General features: G+C 39.5%; 1 non-coding gene and 1 pseudogene across 1 annotated transcript; one reads left to right on the top strand and one right to left on the bottom strand.

The window, feature by feature from the left end:
• Window positions 1-1,591: 1,591 nt before the first annotated feature.
• On the bottom strand, window positions 1,592-3,211 carry LOC102274020 (protein FAM114A2-like; annotated as a pseudogene).
• A 4,225-nt stretch (window positions 3,212-7,436) lies between these two features.
• Window positions 7,437-7,543, top strand: LOC138989658 (U6 spliceosomal RNA). Its single transcript, XR_011465905.1, has one exon. It is a non-coding gene; the product is annotated as a U6 spliceosomal RNA (small nuclear RNA).
• Window positions 7,544-15,860: the final 8,317 nt, after the last annotated feature.

The raw sequence follows: 15,860 nt of genomic DNA, 5'->3' as shown, positions 1-15,860 counted from the left end.
GAAAAATTTTAAGACCTACTCTCTTAGCAGCTTACAGTTCTGCAATGCAGTGTTATCAATTATACTCAGATACATTACATCCTCAGGACTTACTGTACAACTGGAAGTTTGTACCTTTTCACCACCTTCTATTTTCCCCACCAATAGCCACCTCCTCTGACTACTACCAATCAGTTCTCTGTATCTATGAGTTTTGGATTTTTATTTATTTTTTATTAATTTTTTTTGATGTTTGTGTACCTTTTTATTCCAAATCTACCTTGCTTAACAAACTTCCCCCATCCCAAATAAGGTGACACATAGAAACAGTCTTGATATCAACCTATGTTATAGATTCGCTTTGCTATTTCTTTGGTTTGAGAAGATATTGGGGCTTACATTTGGAAAAATAAATGAAAGGATAAACTGAAAGAACTATTACATTTTATTTAAAGGTTTTAAAAGATACGGAGCAGAGCTCACAAAAGTTACCTGAATCATTAAAAACCATAAATTTGGAGAATGTTTTTTTTTTTTTTTAAATATAAATTTATTTATTTTCACAATGGACTTTATTATTATTTTTTTTAATGAGAACGGTTTTTTAAAAGAGTAGATACCAACATAGCTTTAAGGAAGAGGATAACCTGTAAGTATTTTAAATTGCTGAAGAAAGCAAAAGAAGACTTAAGATCTGAAGGATAAAAGTTACATTTATAAACATGCTAAAGAATACATTAAAAGAAATAAAAAAGAATGAAGAAACTATACTGTGTCTTAATTCTATTATACATGAACATCATTTTCATGGGACTCTACAGTCCACTTCAGCAATATTCATACAACAAAAACAATGACTGAGAGAGCTTCAACACTCTTTGGAGCTGGCTATTATAGAATTCATCCTGTATATAGGGTATGCATGAAAAACATCCTGGAAACTCAGAATATCTGCACACAAAATTGCACTTCTTGGTCTTGAATCTGGTAGAGTTGGGGTCAGCTACAACTTGAAGCTTACCATTGTGGGATGGGAGAGCAATTTGAACTCAAGGGGCACTTTGCTATAGTTAAATATTCTATAAGCTTCCCTCAATGCCACATATCTACTGAGAATTAAAGAGTAAATGAAATTTTCTAACCAGTTACAAGAATCCATGTAATAAAGGGTAACGCTACAGGATTTATACATACTCAGTTTTCTTAAAGCCATAGACTTTATTATAGAAAGTAGAAAGAAAATGGCATTAATAGATCAAGCACATGAATTCCAGAATACTGAATTCCTTTTCCTCTTTTTTTTTTTAATTTCTTTTCCTCTTGCTTAACAACCAGTTAAATCCATGGATTATAAAATTACATCCATGACAAAAATTTTAGTGTTTTGCGTATTGTCAAAGACCACTATCTAAAAAAAAAAAAAAAGACCTCTATCTTTACCTGAGTGTCCCATTAACTTTAACCTAGAGCTATTTTTTAACTGTCTATAAAGTTTCTTTTCAAATAATTTATTAATTATAACAACTGGGAAGAGCCGTGTGAGGACCTGAATACTTCAGCCAAGCAGTGCAGACAACAAACTTCCTTCAAACCTGCTCTCCTGCCGGGATTTTTATATACTTAAATAACCATTCTCCCTCACTTCTGCAGGGCTACCAGAAGACAGTGGCATTTCTTGGCCATCACAAGTCTTAGGTAGAATCTTCTCTGTTCCTCGATGTTTGGACAAAGGCTTCTGGACATGAAGTTCATGCCTCTGGTAACTCAGTAATGTTCTCAATAAGAGAGATCTCCAATTCGGGTAAAAGTCACTGAAAGACATCCAGCATGTAGGAAGCACTGTTTGATGCCTCTAGTGATTAGTGGATTAAGGACATCACCCTTTTCCTTACCCCCAGCAGCTGTTAGGCAGGTGATGAACTCTTTAGACAGAGAGGACAGCTCTTGACACAACAAAACTGTCATCTGGCAAAGGGCTCTTCTCCTTTCTATGGTTGTTACTTCCTGCTTCTAGCCATGCAGAACCAGAGCAGCTGTTTTGTGAAGCAGTTCAATTGAGCAGGCAGGCAGTTCTGCTAGGCTCCAGATTGCAAATGCATGGATATCCTCTATTGAATTGTTATTGATTTGCTCAGATTTTTCTGCTTCCAACTGTTTTTTCTTCTTCTTCCTCTCTTCCACTTGTTTGGCCAGGGATGTCCTGATCCATTCATAGGCTGTATTTCTTGCCCTGGCAAGTTTCTCTTGTTTGGAGGAGACATGCAGCTGAGAAAATAGCTCTGTTCTCTCTTTGGTAAAGTCTTCATTCCCTTTCTTCTCTTCCTCCTCTTCCTCATAGAACTCTGCTAGGGAAAATGCTTCTTTGAGTTGCTCCAGTTCAAGTTTTAGAGTCTCTAATTTTTCTCAGATAATTAAGAATAGATTTCACCTTTATTTCACTTTCTCAAGAGGGCATCTCCAGAGCTTCTATATGTGAAAGGCCTTGAAATTCATCAAAGGGTAGCCCATAATGAATTTTCTTGTCTGTTTCCATGGTAACCTCATTGGAAGTCTGTAGCTCTTCTTTCTCCTTTGCCTCTTGTAAAACCTGAGACAGTGTAGATCAGAAGTCTGGTTCATCAGGCCCTTGGTTCTTTTAAATCCAGGATCCCCTTCTGCTATTACATCCCTTGTCTTTTTCCCAATGAATTCTAAGGCATCCAAACTCCCAGTGATAACACTCTTTCCTGTTCTCTGAACAGCAGTAGAGATGGTCGAGAATACCCCAAATGGCCCACTCATTGGAGAGGACTTTCCATTCTCTTTGGCATTTGTCTCTCCTATTGCATACTGGACTTCAGTTGAAATTTCACTGGGACTAGGGATTCCAAGGGAGGCCTCTGCCTTCTCAATGACATTTGAAATACCTTGTCTTACCTGAGGCTGAGGAGAGCAAGGACTTGCCCCAGCTGCCCCAATAGCCCCATCCAGACTTGGGTACATCTTTGGAAACAGTCTCTGGCCTGCAGCTTGTGATGCCTGAATAGGGAGAACTTCTGTCTCAAGGTCACTGGAACATTTGGACTCTGGTCTTTTCTGAGTAGAAGCTATAGATTCTGATTTACTCTGACTTGACACTAGTCAACTGACTCAAAAGTCTTGGCTGAAGTTGAGAAGATGATAAGTTCTCATCTTCATGGATGGGAGTTGCTTCAGTTATCACTGCAGTCTCAAGATCATCTTTATCTGACATGATTAGATCATTGCCCAGGCCACCTCCTCCCTCACCACAGCCACAGCCGCCTCCTCGGAGCTGCTCCTACTTATTTTTTATTAAATTTTAATGCAGTATAATTGCTTTACAGTGTTTTAGTCTCTGTTGTACAGAAAGTGAATCAGCTACATGTTTATATATGTCCCCTGTCATTGGATTTCCTTCCATTTAGGTCACCATAGACCATTGAGTAGAGTTCCCTGAGCATTTCACTAGATTCTCATTATTTATGTATTTTATGCATAGTACCAATAGTACACATATGTCAATCCCAATTTCACAGTTCATTCCACCCCACCTCCTCCATCTTGGTGTCCATACGTTTGTTCTCTGTGTGTGTATGAGTGCAAATAGGATCATCTATACCATTTTCCTAGATTCCATGTCCATGAGTTAGTATACGATATTTGCTTTTCTCTTTCTGACATAGTGAACTCTATATGACTGTCTGTAGGTCCATTCATGTCTCTGCAAATGACACAGTTTCACTCCTTTTTCTAACTAAGTAATATTCCATTGTGTATTTGTACCACATCTTCTTTATCTATTCCTCTGTTAATGGAAATTTACCTTGCTCCCCTCTCCTAGATATTGTAAATAGTGCTGCAGTGAACAATGGTGTGGATGTATCTTTTGAATTATGGTTTTCATTGTGTATTTGCCCAGAAGTGGGATTGCAGGGTTATATGGTAGTTATATATATATATATTTTTGCATAAAAACAGCACATTTATTTTTAACTGAAAGCAAAAGATAATAAAAGAATGATAAATATTCCATAGATTTGAATTTACCAAATGAAAATGCTTGATTCTTTTAGCAAATTAATAGGTATGTCTTAAATGTTTAGGGTATTTATCTCACCTCTGTGAGCATTATTCTAATTAGCATTTTAAATCTTGGAAAAAGAGCTAAAATCAACACAGGGAATTTAACAGAGTTAAGTGAAGGTTACACATTCATAAAGCAAATAAATTCCAGGATTAGGTAACTCAAAAAAAAAATATTAACTATAGGAAGGTGTGAGCTGAGTCAGACAACTCAGTAATAATTCATTTGAAAAGATCTAAGAACTTAGGCAATAAGTTCAAGGTAAGAGAAAAAGGTGTGGTAAATATGTTTTCAATACATATACTTTAACCTAATTAATTAACACTTGGGGATTAATCTACAATTGAGTGTTGACATCTACATATTATATTTAAAAATGAGTATCACCTCAATGGCAAAATCTTTGCTAGATACTACAGAGAATGAAAAGCAAGGAAAAACGTATATTCCCTAGAAGAATAATCATTGTGGGAGGTCGTAGGAAAGTTGAGTGAAGTGTCAAGTACACTAATAGTAAAAATACAAAGTCGATTCAGAAGTGAGAAAAATGCATTCAAAAGAATGTTTAGATAAGCCAGCTTGAAGTGTATCAACATATTATATATAGGAAATATTATATATAGAAAGTCTGAGCTCAGAACTCACTTCTTATTTGAATAGGTTATAGAAAAAAAGGCTAGTTTGCAAAGCAATATAAAAGAAAACAAAAGGAAATTGATAGGTTGGAAGAAAGCAAAAGAATAAAATTACTGAATGTTTGATTCCTAGAACATTAAGGAAACAGAAAAGTCATGAATTAAACAAGGAGATTTTCCAAAAGAAAAATATAGGTTTGGAATTCAAGAGAATATCTCCACAGCTTTTGATAATTAAAGTTTTACAGGTAAAGTTAAGGGAGAGAATTAAAATATGCACAGACACACACACACACTCAAAATCTAGCCAAGAGCATACTCTTAAGTAATAATCTCATATAGGAGAAGGAGAAATAAAAGGAACTGGCAGAGGACAATTTATGGAGATGGGAAGGGAACCAACATACTTCAGTATTACGAAGAGAGAATACAAGGAGGTATTCCTCAGGGGTGGAGTGAACTGTGGAAGTTATTTGGGCTTTTCACAAATGTTTGGTTCTTTCCTAGTCACATAAGATTATTCTTCCTGCCTGTGCCTCACCCCTCCCCCACTTAATTCAGGAATGGCCAAGTGGCTTAGTTGACCAATAAAATATAAATGGAAGTACCTGTCTATTCAAGGCTGTGGCTTTTCCCGTGGTCATGTATGGATGTGAGAGTTGGACTGTGAAGAAAGCTGAGCGCCAAAGAATTGATGCTTTTGAAGTGTGGTGTTGGAGAAGACTCTTGAGAGTCCCTTGGACTGCAAGGAGATCAGCCCTGGGTGTTCTTTGGAAGGAATGATGCTAACGCTGAAACTCCAGTGCTTTGGCCACCTCATGCGAAGAGTTGACTCATTGGAAAAGACTCTGATGCTGGGAGGGATTGGGGGCAGGAGGAGAAGGGGACGACAGAGGATGAGATGGCTGGATGGCATCACTGACTCGATGGACGTGAGTCTGGGTGAACTCCGGGAGTTGGTGATGGACAGGGAGGCCTGGCGTGCTGTGATTCATGGGGTCGCAAAGAGTCAGACATGACTGAGCAACTGAACTGAACTGAACTGAACCTGTGTCACTCCCAGATGAACCTTTGAATGCCAGAGCATCCAGTCACAGGCAGCATTCCGGAAAGTTCTGCTCTACAGGTTAGCATTCCAGGAGTGAGGATAACATAGATCTTCTAGATGATTCTCACCGGACATGTATTGTGACAATCATAGTTTTTAAAATCTTTTGTTTTACTTTTTTAAGTTATGAAATTATAACACATTTATAAGAGACTTGGAAAATACAGAACAAAGTTACATATGGTTCACTATATGTGACAATTGTTTAAGTAGATAAATTAAGATTTTTAGTTGGAGTTTTAATATCAAACTCAGAAATTAACTGAATGAATGTTCATAAAAGTAAAATAATATAGTAGACCTGAAAAGCATTATGAACCAATTCAACATGATTAAGGTTTATACAATTTGCACACAACAGTAGGATACAAATTCTATTCAAGTTCCCATAGACTATAAACTAGGAGACACTGAAACATCCAGAAGACCAGCTACAGAAATGTCATGGTCTAGAGGTATTGAAATAAAACAGATCTGTTCTCTTACTACTGTGGAATTATGTTACAGACCAATATCAAAAGGTATTTGAAAATAACCTACATATTTTCAAGTGCCATGTGACATTTACCAAGAGAGATCTTTGAGTTAGCTGTTGAAACTCTTGATAAAGTTCAAAGACTGAAAAAACATGGAGGGTGATTACAAAGAGTAAAGGATTTAAGTGGGAATTTAGTATCAAAATGAGAAATAATAACAAAGATCTTTTAAAAATCCCATGTATTTAGAAATTAAATGTCCAGTTTTAGATGAGGGTATATCTAAGAAGCCATAACAAGGAAAATTAGAAAATATTTGTAATAAAATAAAAATGAAAAGAGAATTTACCAAAATGTGCTGCATGTAGCTGAAGCTGCTCAATGCAATAAAAGGTGGAGTCTTGAATAAGGTATGAAAACAATAATAGAAACATGATTAACCTAACAGAATTTTTGCAGTTAGATACCATGAAGGCAATAGCACCCCACTCCAGTACTCTTGCCTGGAAAATCCCATGGATGGAGGAGCCTGGTAGGCTGCAGTCCATGGGGTCGCAAAGAGTCGGACACGACTGAGCGACTTCACTTTCACTTTTCACTTTCATGCATTGGAGAAGGAAATGGCAACCCACTCCAGTATTCTTGCCTGGAGAATCCCAGGGACGGGGGAGCCTGGTGGGCTGCCGTCTATGGGGTCGCACAGAGTTGGACACAACTGAAGCGACGTAGCAGCAGCAGCAGAATGATGTGTTAAGTGGAAAGGTACACATGCATATGTTTTCATTGACCCAGCCAGTCTCTATCTTTTGGTTAATGCATTTAATCCATTTCCATTTAAGGTAATTATCAATATGTATGATCCTATTATCATTTTCTTAATTGTTTTAGATTTATTCTGTGTAAGTCTCTTCTTTCTCTTGTGTTTCCTGCTTAGAGATGTTCCTTTAGCATTCATTGTAAAGCTGGTTTGGGGGTGCTGAACTCTTAACTTTTGTTTATTTGGAAAGCTTTTGATTTCTGCATCAAACCTGAATGAGAATCTTGCTGGGTAGACTATTCTTGGTTATAGGTTCTTCTCTTTTATCCCTTTAAATATATCATGCCATTTCCTTCTAGCTTCCCTGGTAGCTCAGTTGGTAAAGAATCTGCCTGCAGTGCTCGCTTCGGCAGCACATATACTAAAATTGGAACGCTACAGAGAAGATTAGCATGGCCCCTGTGCAAGGATGACATGCAAATTCGTGAAGTGTTCCATATTTTTAAAACATCAAGGAAAAAAAAAATCAACTGAAAAAAAAAAAAAGAATCTGCCTGCAATGCAGGAGACCCTGGTTCAATTCCTGGGATAGGAAGATCCCCTGGAGAAGGGATGGGCTGCTCACTCCAGTATTCTTGGGCTTCCCTCATGGCTCAGCTGGTAAAGAATCTGCCCGCAATGCAGGAGACCTGGGTTTGATCCCCAAATTGGGAAGATCCCCTGGAGAAGGGAAAGGCTACCTACTCCAGTATTCTGGCCTGGAGAATTCCACGGACTATACAGAGTCACAAAGAGTCAGACACAACTGAGCCACTTTCACTTTTCACTTTCTAGAGTTTCTGTTGCGAAATAAGCTGATAACCTTATGGGAGTTCCCTCATATGCTATTTGTTGTTTTTCCATTGTTGCTTTTAGTATATTTTCTTTGTCTTTAATTTTTACTATATGTCTCAGTGTGTTCCTCCTTGGGTTTATCCTGTCTGAGCCATGCCTCCGGACTTCATAGACTGTTTCCTTTCCCGTGTTAGGGAAGTTTTCAAGCTATTATCTCTTCTAATATTTTCTCAGGTCCTTTCTCTCTCCTCCTTCTGGGATGCCTATAATGCAAATGTCAGTGCCTTTCTTGTTGTCCCAGAGATCTCTTTAAAGTGAAAGGCCCCAGTCGTGTCCGACTCTTCACGACCCCATGGACTATACAGTCCATGGAATTCTCCAGGCCAGAATACTGGAGTGGGTTAGGCTGCCTCATTTTTTTCATTATTTTTTCTATATTCTGTTCTGTGGCAGTGATTTTCACCATTCTGTCCTTCATGTCATTGGTCTCTTCTGCCTCAGTCATTCTGCTATTGATTCCTTCGAGTGTATTATTCATCTGTTTGTTTGTTCTTTAGTTCTTATAGGTCTTTAAACATTTCTTGCATCTTCTTCATTATTTTCCCAAGATCCTGGGTCATCTTCACTGTCATTATCATGAATTCTTCTTCTGGAAGGTTGCCTATCTCCACTTCATTTAGTTGTTTTTCTGGGGTTTTATCTTGTCCCTACATCTGAGATATAACTTTCTGCATTTTCTTCTGATTAACTTTCTGTAATGTGATTTTTGTTCTAGCCAGCTGTGGAACTGTAGATCTTCCTGCTGCTTCTTTCTGCCCTCTGATGGAGTAGGCTAAGAGGCTTGTGTAAGCTTCCTAATGGGAGGGACTGGCGGTGGGAAAAAGTGGGTCTTGCTCTGGCGGGCAGGGTGTGCTCAGTAAACTTTAATCAAATTGTCTACTAATGGATGTGATTGTGTTCCCTCTCTGTTAGTTGTTTAGCCTGAAGCGACCTGCCCTGGGGTCTGTGGGCTCTATGGTAGGGTTAGTGGTGACCTTCAAGAGGACTTACACCAAGGGTCCCCTTCCAGGACTGCTGCTGCCAGAGCCTGTGTCCCTGCTGCAAGCTGCTGCTGACACATGCCTCTGCATCAGACTCCCCAACACCAGCAGGAAGGTCTTATCCAGTCTCTTGTGGGGTCATTGCTCCTTTCCACTGGGTCTTGGTGCACTCAAGATTTTGTTTGTGCCCTCCAAGGGTGGAGTCTGTTTCCCCCAGTCCTGAGTAAGTCTTGTAGTCAAATCCTACCAGCCCATAGAATCAGATTCACTGGGTATTCCCAGTCCCTTTGTTGGATCCCCTGGCTGGGAAGACTGATGTGGGTCTCAGAACCTTCACAACAGTGGGAGAACTTTTTTTGGTATTGTTCTCCAGTTTGTGGGTCGCCCATCCAGCAGGTATAGGATTTTACTTTATCGTGATTGCACCCCTCTTGCGGTCTTGTAACAGCTTCGTCTTTGTCTTTGGAAATGGGGTACCTTTTTTTGGTGGGTTCCACTGTCCTCCTGTCCATGGTTGTTCAACAGCTAGTTGCAATTTTGGTGTTCTCGCAGGAGGAGATGAACATACTTCTTCCTCTCCGCCATCTTCAACCAGCAACAACATTTATTCTTAGCTTTTTAAGGAACCTCTATACTTTTCTCCATAGTGGCTATATCAGTTTACATTCCCACCAGCAGTGTAGTAATATTCCTTTTCCTTCACACTCTGTGCAGCATTTATGGGTTGTAGATGTTTTCTTATCCTGAAATTGGACAATAGTGCTTTATAGTGTTGTATTGGTTTCTGCTGTACAGCAGCATGACTCAGCTATAAGTATACATATATTCCCTTCCTCTTGAGCCTTCCTCCAACCCACACCATCTGACCTGTAAGATCATCACAGACCACTGCACAAATTGTACTGTGCTACAGAGCTGCTGCATGCTAGCTTTCTGTTTTACACATGGTAGTGTATATATGTCAGTGATACTCTGTTAATTCATCTTACCCTCTCCATCCTCCACAAGTCCTTCCATTGTCCACCAGTCCATTTCTACATCTCAGTCTCTATTCCTCCCCTGCAAGTATGCTCATCAGTACCATTTTTCTGGATTCCATATATATGCATTAGTATATGGTATTTGTTTATCTCTTTCTGACTTACTTCATTTTGTATGACAGGCTCTAGGTTCATCCCCCTGACTACAACTGACTCAATCTCATTTCTTTTTATGACAGTAACATTCCATTGTGTGTAAATACATATCACAACTTCTTTATCTGCACATTTGTGGATGGAATCTAGGTTGCTTCCCTGTCCTAGCTGTTGGAAGTAGTGCTGCTGTGAACATTAGGGTACATGTATCTTTTGCAGTTATGGTTTTCTCTGCATATATGCCCAGTAGTGATATTGCCAGGTCATATGGTACTTTTATTCTGAGTTTTTTACGGACTCTCTGTACTCTTCTCCATAGTGGCTCTATCAATATACATTGCCACCAACAGAGTAGGAAAGTTCTCTTTTCTCCACGCTCTCCCCTGAAGTTATTGTCTGTAGACTGTTTTATGATGGCCATTCTGACTGGTATGAGGTGATACCTCATTGTACTTTTGATTTGTATTTCTCCAATAATTGGACTTCCTTGGTGGCTCAGCGTTAAGAATCCACTGCAGTCCTGGAAACACAAGTTGGATCCCTGGACCAGGTAGATCCCCTCAAGAAGGAAATGGCAACCACACCAGTATTCTTACCTTGAAAATTTCAGGGACAGAGGAGCCTAGCAGGCTAAGTCCGTTGGGTCACAAAGGGTCTGACATGACTGAGCAACTCTCTACATACAGCACAAACATTCTCTTCCTTACTGCAGCCCGTCACAGGTGGGGATTGTCAAATTATCTCCCTGTGAGCTGAACAAAGGAAACTTAGACCAACAGTCAGGCAGAGGGGCTGGGTTTTCGGAGGCATGGCCTTATATATGATTATGATAACAACAACAGGAAAAGAAGTCAAAGAAATAGTTCCAACATGAAGTCAGATTTGCTTCTTCTCTGCCATGTTTACGTGGTGTATCTTTTCCATCCATTTACTTTTAATCTGTGGATATCATATTAAAGTATTTTTTTGTAAGCAGCATATATTTAAGTCATGCTTTCCCCCAAGTCTGCTCCTGCTTTGTTCTTTTTAGTTGTTTACTTTTTAAAGTATTTTTATATTTTTAAGTTTGCTTATTTTTAATTGGAGGCTATTGCTTTACAATACTGTGTTGGTCTGTCATGTATCAACATAACCCTCCCTCTTGAACCTCCTTCCTTCATACTACTCCATCTCACCCCTGTAGGTTGCCATAGACCTCCTGATTTGAGCTCCCTGCATCATACAGCAAATTTCTACTGATTATTTAATTTTACATATGGGTAACGTATATGTTTCAATACTACTGTCTCAATTGGCCCCACCCTCTCCTTCCCCTACTATGTCCACAAGTCTGTTTTCTAAATCTGTGTCTCCATTGCTCTCCTGCAAATAGGTTCATCAGTACTATCTTTCTAGATTCCATATATATGCATTCATTAATATACAGTATTTCTTTTTCTGTCTGTCTTACTTCACTCTGTGTAATAGGCTCTAGGTTCATCCACCTCATTAAAACTGAATCAAGTGCCTTGCTTCTTCAGTTCATTTCAGTCGCTCAGTTGTGTCCAATGCACTGTACCATGCCAGGCTTCCCTGTCCATCACCATCTCCCAGAGCTTGCTCAAACTCATGTTCATTGAATCAGTGATACCATCTAACCATCTCATCCTCTGTCGACCCTTCTCCTCCTGCCTTTAATCTTTCCCAGCATCAGGGTCTTTTCCAGTGAGTCAGTTCTTTGCATTAGTGAAAGTGAAAGTGAAGTCGCTCAGTCATGTCCGACTCTTAGCGACCCCATGGACTACAGCCCATCAGGCCCTCCGTCCATGGGACTTTCCAGGCAAGAGTACTGGAGTGGGGTGCCATTGCCTTCTCCATTAACAGCAGCAATACATATTATATTAACTTGGAGCTGGTATACTTGGTGACAGCCTTAGTGCCCTCAGACACGGCGTCCTTGGCCAGCTCCCCAGGTAGCAGCAAGCGCACGGCAGTCTGGATCTTATTGGAGCTTCAGCTTCAGCATCAGTGAATGTTCAGGATTGATTTTCTTCCAGCGAATATTCAGGATTGATTTCCTTTAGAATGGACTGGTTTGATCCCCTTGCAGTCCAAGGGACTCTCAAGAGTCTTCTCCAAACCAGTTCAAAAGCATCAGTTCTTTGGCACTCAGCTTTCTTTATAGTCCAACTATCACATCCATACATGACTACTGGAAAACCGTAGCTTTGACTAGATGGGCCTTTATCAGCAAAGTAATGTCTCTGCTTTTTAAGATGCTGTCTACGTTTGTCATAGCTTTTCTTCTAAGGAGCAAGCGTCTTTTAATTTCATGGCTGCAGTCACCATATACAGTGATTTTGGAGCCCAAGAAAATGAAGTCTGTCATTTTTTTTCATTGTTTCCCCATCTATTTGCCATGAAGTGATGGGACAAGATGCCATGATATTCGGTTTTTGAATGTTGAGTTTTAAGCCAGCTTTTTCACTCTCCTCTTTCACTTTCATCAAGAGACTCTTCAGTTTCTCTTCACTTTTTCCCATAAGGATGGTGTCATCTGCATATTGATGTTTTTGATATTATGAGGTTATTGATATTTCTCCCGGCAATCTTGATTCCAGCTTGCACTTCATCTAGCCCAGCATTTTGCATGATGTACTCTGAATATAAGTTAAAAAAGCAGTGTGACAATATACAGCCTTGATGTATTCCTTTCCCAATTTGGAACCAGTCCACTGTTCCATGTCCATTTCTAACTGTTGCTTCTTGACCTGCCTACAGATTTCTTAGGAAGCAACTCAGGTGGTCTGGTATTCCCATCTCTTTAGAATTTTCCATAGTTTGTTGTGATCCACACAGTCAAAGCTTTGGCATTGTCAATGAAGCAAAAATAGATGTTTTTCTGGAATTCTCTTCCTCTTTCTATGATCTAGTAGATATTGACAATTTCATCTCTGGTTCCTCTGCCTTTTCTAAATCCAGCTTGAACACCTGGAAGTTCTTGGTTCACATACTGTTGAAGCCTGGTTGGAGAATTTTGAGCATTACTTTACTAGCATGTGAGATGAGTGCAATTGTGCGGTAGTTTGAGCATTCTTTGGCATTGCCTTTCTTTGGGATTGGAATGAAAACTGACCTTTTCCAGTCCTGTTGACCACTGCTGAGTTTTCCAGATTTTCTGGCATATTGAGTGCAGCACTTTCACAGCATCTTAGGATTTGAAAAAGCTCAACTAGAATTCCATCACCTCCACTAGCTTTGTTTGTAGTGATGCTTCCTAAGGCCCCTTGACTTCGCATTCCAGGATGTCTGGCTCTAGGCTCCTTTTTATGGCTGAGTAATATTCCATCGTGTATGTACAACTTCTTTAGCCACTCATATGTCAGTGGACATTTAGGTTGCTTCCATATCCTAGCTATTGTAAATAGTGCTGTGATGAACATCGGGGTACATATGTCTTTTTCAGTTATGGTTTTCTTGGAGTATATGCCTAGTAGTGGGATTCTTGAGTCATATGGTAGTTTTATTCCTAGTTTTTTAAGGAATCTCCATATTCTTTTTAGTGGTTTTATCAATTTGCATTCCCACCAGCAGTGCAAGAGGGTTCCCTTTTCTCCACACCCTGTCCAGCATTTATGTTCATTGATGTTTTTATGATGACCATTCTGATAGGTGGAAGTGATTCTTCATTTTAGTTTTGATTTGTGTTTCTCTAATAATTGAACTTCCCTGGTGGATCAGCAATAGAGAATCTACTGCAATACAGGAGATGTGAGTTTGATCCCTGGGTGGGGAAGATCCACTCAAGTAGAAAATTACAACCCACTCCAATATTTTTCCTTTGAAAACTTCATGGACAGAGGAGTATAGCAGGTTAAAGTCTATGGTTGCAAAGAGTTGACACAACTGAGTAACTGTTCACACACAGAAGTCTATTCCTTCTTGTATCCAGTTGCAGGTGAGAAGTGTCAGATGTGAACTGAATAAAGGCACTTTAGTCCAACACTCAGGCAGAGGGGCTGGGTTTACTGAGACAGGGCCTTATGTATGATAATTACAGCAGCATGAAAGACAAGTCAAAGAAGCTGTTCCAACATGGAGTCAGAATTGCTTCTTGGAAACATTAGCATGGTATATCATTTTTTTATCCTTTTACTTTTAATCTGTAGGTATCATATTAAAATATTTTTTGTAGGCAGCAAAAATATTTAGGTCATGTTTTTCCCCCAGTATACTTTTTCCTTGATTACTGTGATGCTGAATGGTTTACCTGTGAAATGAACTGAGATCATTCTGTCATTTTTAAGATTGCACCTAAGTACTGCATTTCTAACTTTTTTTTTTTTGACTATCAGGGCTACTGCATTTCTCCTAAGGGATTCTTGCCTACAGTAGTAGATATACTGGTCATATGAATTAAATTTGCCCATTCCCATCCATTTTAGCTCACTGATTTTGAAGATGTCAGTGTCCTCTCTTGCCATCTCCTGCTTGACCATGTCCAATTTACCTTGATTCATGGGCTTAACATTATGCAATATTGTTCTTTATAGCATCAGACTTTATTTACACTGTTAGTGTATAGAAATGCAGCAGATTTCTGCATATTAATTTTATAACCTGCAACTTTCCCACATTCATTGATGAGCTCTAGTAGTTTTCTGGTAGCATCTTTAGGATTTTCTATATGTAGTATCATGTCATTTGCAAACAGTGACAGCTTAACTTCTTGTTTTCCAATTTCAATTCCTTTTATTTCTTTCTCTTCTCTGAATGCCATAGCTAAGAATTGTAAAAATACATTGAATAAAAGTGGCAAGAGTGAATATTCTCACCTTGTTCCTACTTCGAGAGGAGATGCTTTCAGCTTTTCACTGTTGAATATGATGTTAGCTATAGGTTTGTCATTTATGGCCTTTATTATTGATGTAGGTTGAGATGGTTAGATAGAGTCACCAACTTAATGGACAAAATTTTGAGCAACTCTGTCTCCGAGAGATGTATATATGGCCTTTATCATTGGCCTTTATTGTTGAGGTAGGTTCCCTCTGTACCTACTCTCTGGAGAGTTTTTATCATAAATGGGTGCTGAATTTTGTCAAAACTTCTTCATCTATTGAGATAATCACATGGCTTCCATTCTGCCAACTAAAGTGTTATAGTTCTTGCTTCTACTGTCTGCCTTCTAGTGAATGAGACTAAGAGGCTTATGTAGACTTCCTTGTAGGAGGGGCTAGTTCCTGCCCAGTGGTGGGTGGAGCTGGGTCTTGTCTTTCTGGTGGGCAGTCCATGCTTCAGTTCAGTTCAGTCACTCAGTCATGTCAGACTCTTTGCGACCCCATGAATTGCAGCATGCCAGGCCTCCCTGTCCATCACCAACTCCCAGAGTTCACCCAAACTCTTGTCCATCCAGTCGGTGATGCCCTCCAGCAATCTCATCCTCTATGGTCCCCTTCTCTTCCTCCCCGCAATCCCTCCCAGCATCAGAGTCTTTTCCAATGAGTCAACTCTTCGCATGAGGTGGCCAAAGTACTGGAGTTTCAGCTTTAGCATCATTCCTTTCAAAGAACACCCAGGACTGATCTCCTTCAGAATGGACTGGTTGGATCTCCTTGCAGTCCAAGGGACTCTCAACAGTCTTCTCCAACACCACAGTTCAAAAGCATCAATTCTTTGGCACTCAGCTTTCTTCACAGTCCAACTCTTGCATCCATTCATGACCACCGGAAAAACCAAAGCCTTGACTAGACGGACCTTTGTTGGCAAAGTAATGTCTCTGCTTTCAATATGCTATCTAGGTTGGTCATAACTTTCCTTCCAAGGAGTAAGCAT

Source organism: Bos mutus, chromosome 10 (assembly GCF_027580195.1).
Source record: "Bos mutus isolate GX-2022 chromosome 10, NWIPB_WYAK_1.1, whole genome shotgun sequence".
Lineage (NCBI taxonomy): Eukaryota > Metazoa > Chordata > Mammalia > Artiodactyla > Bovidae > Bos > Bos mutus.
The sequence above is the reverse complement of the archived record's forward strand: the minus strand, read 5'-3'. Positions and strand labels throughout refer to the sequence as shown.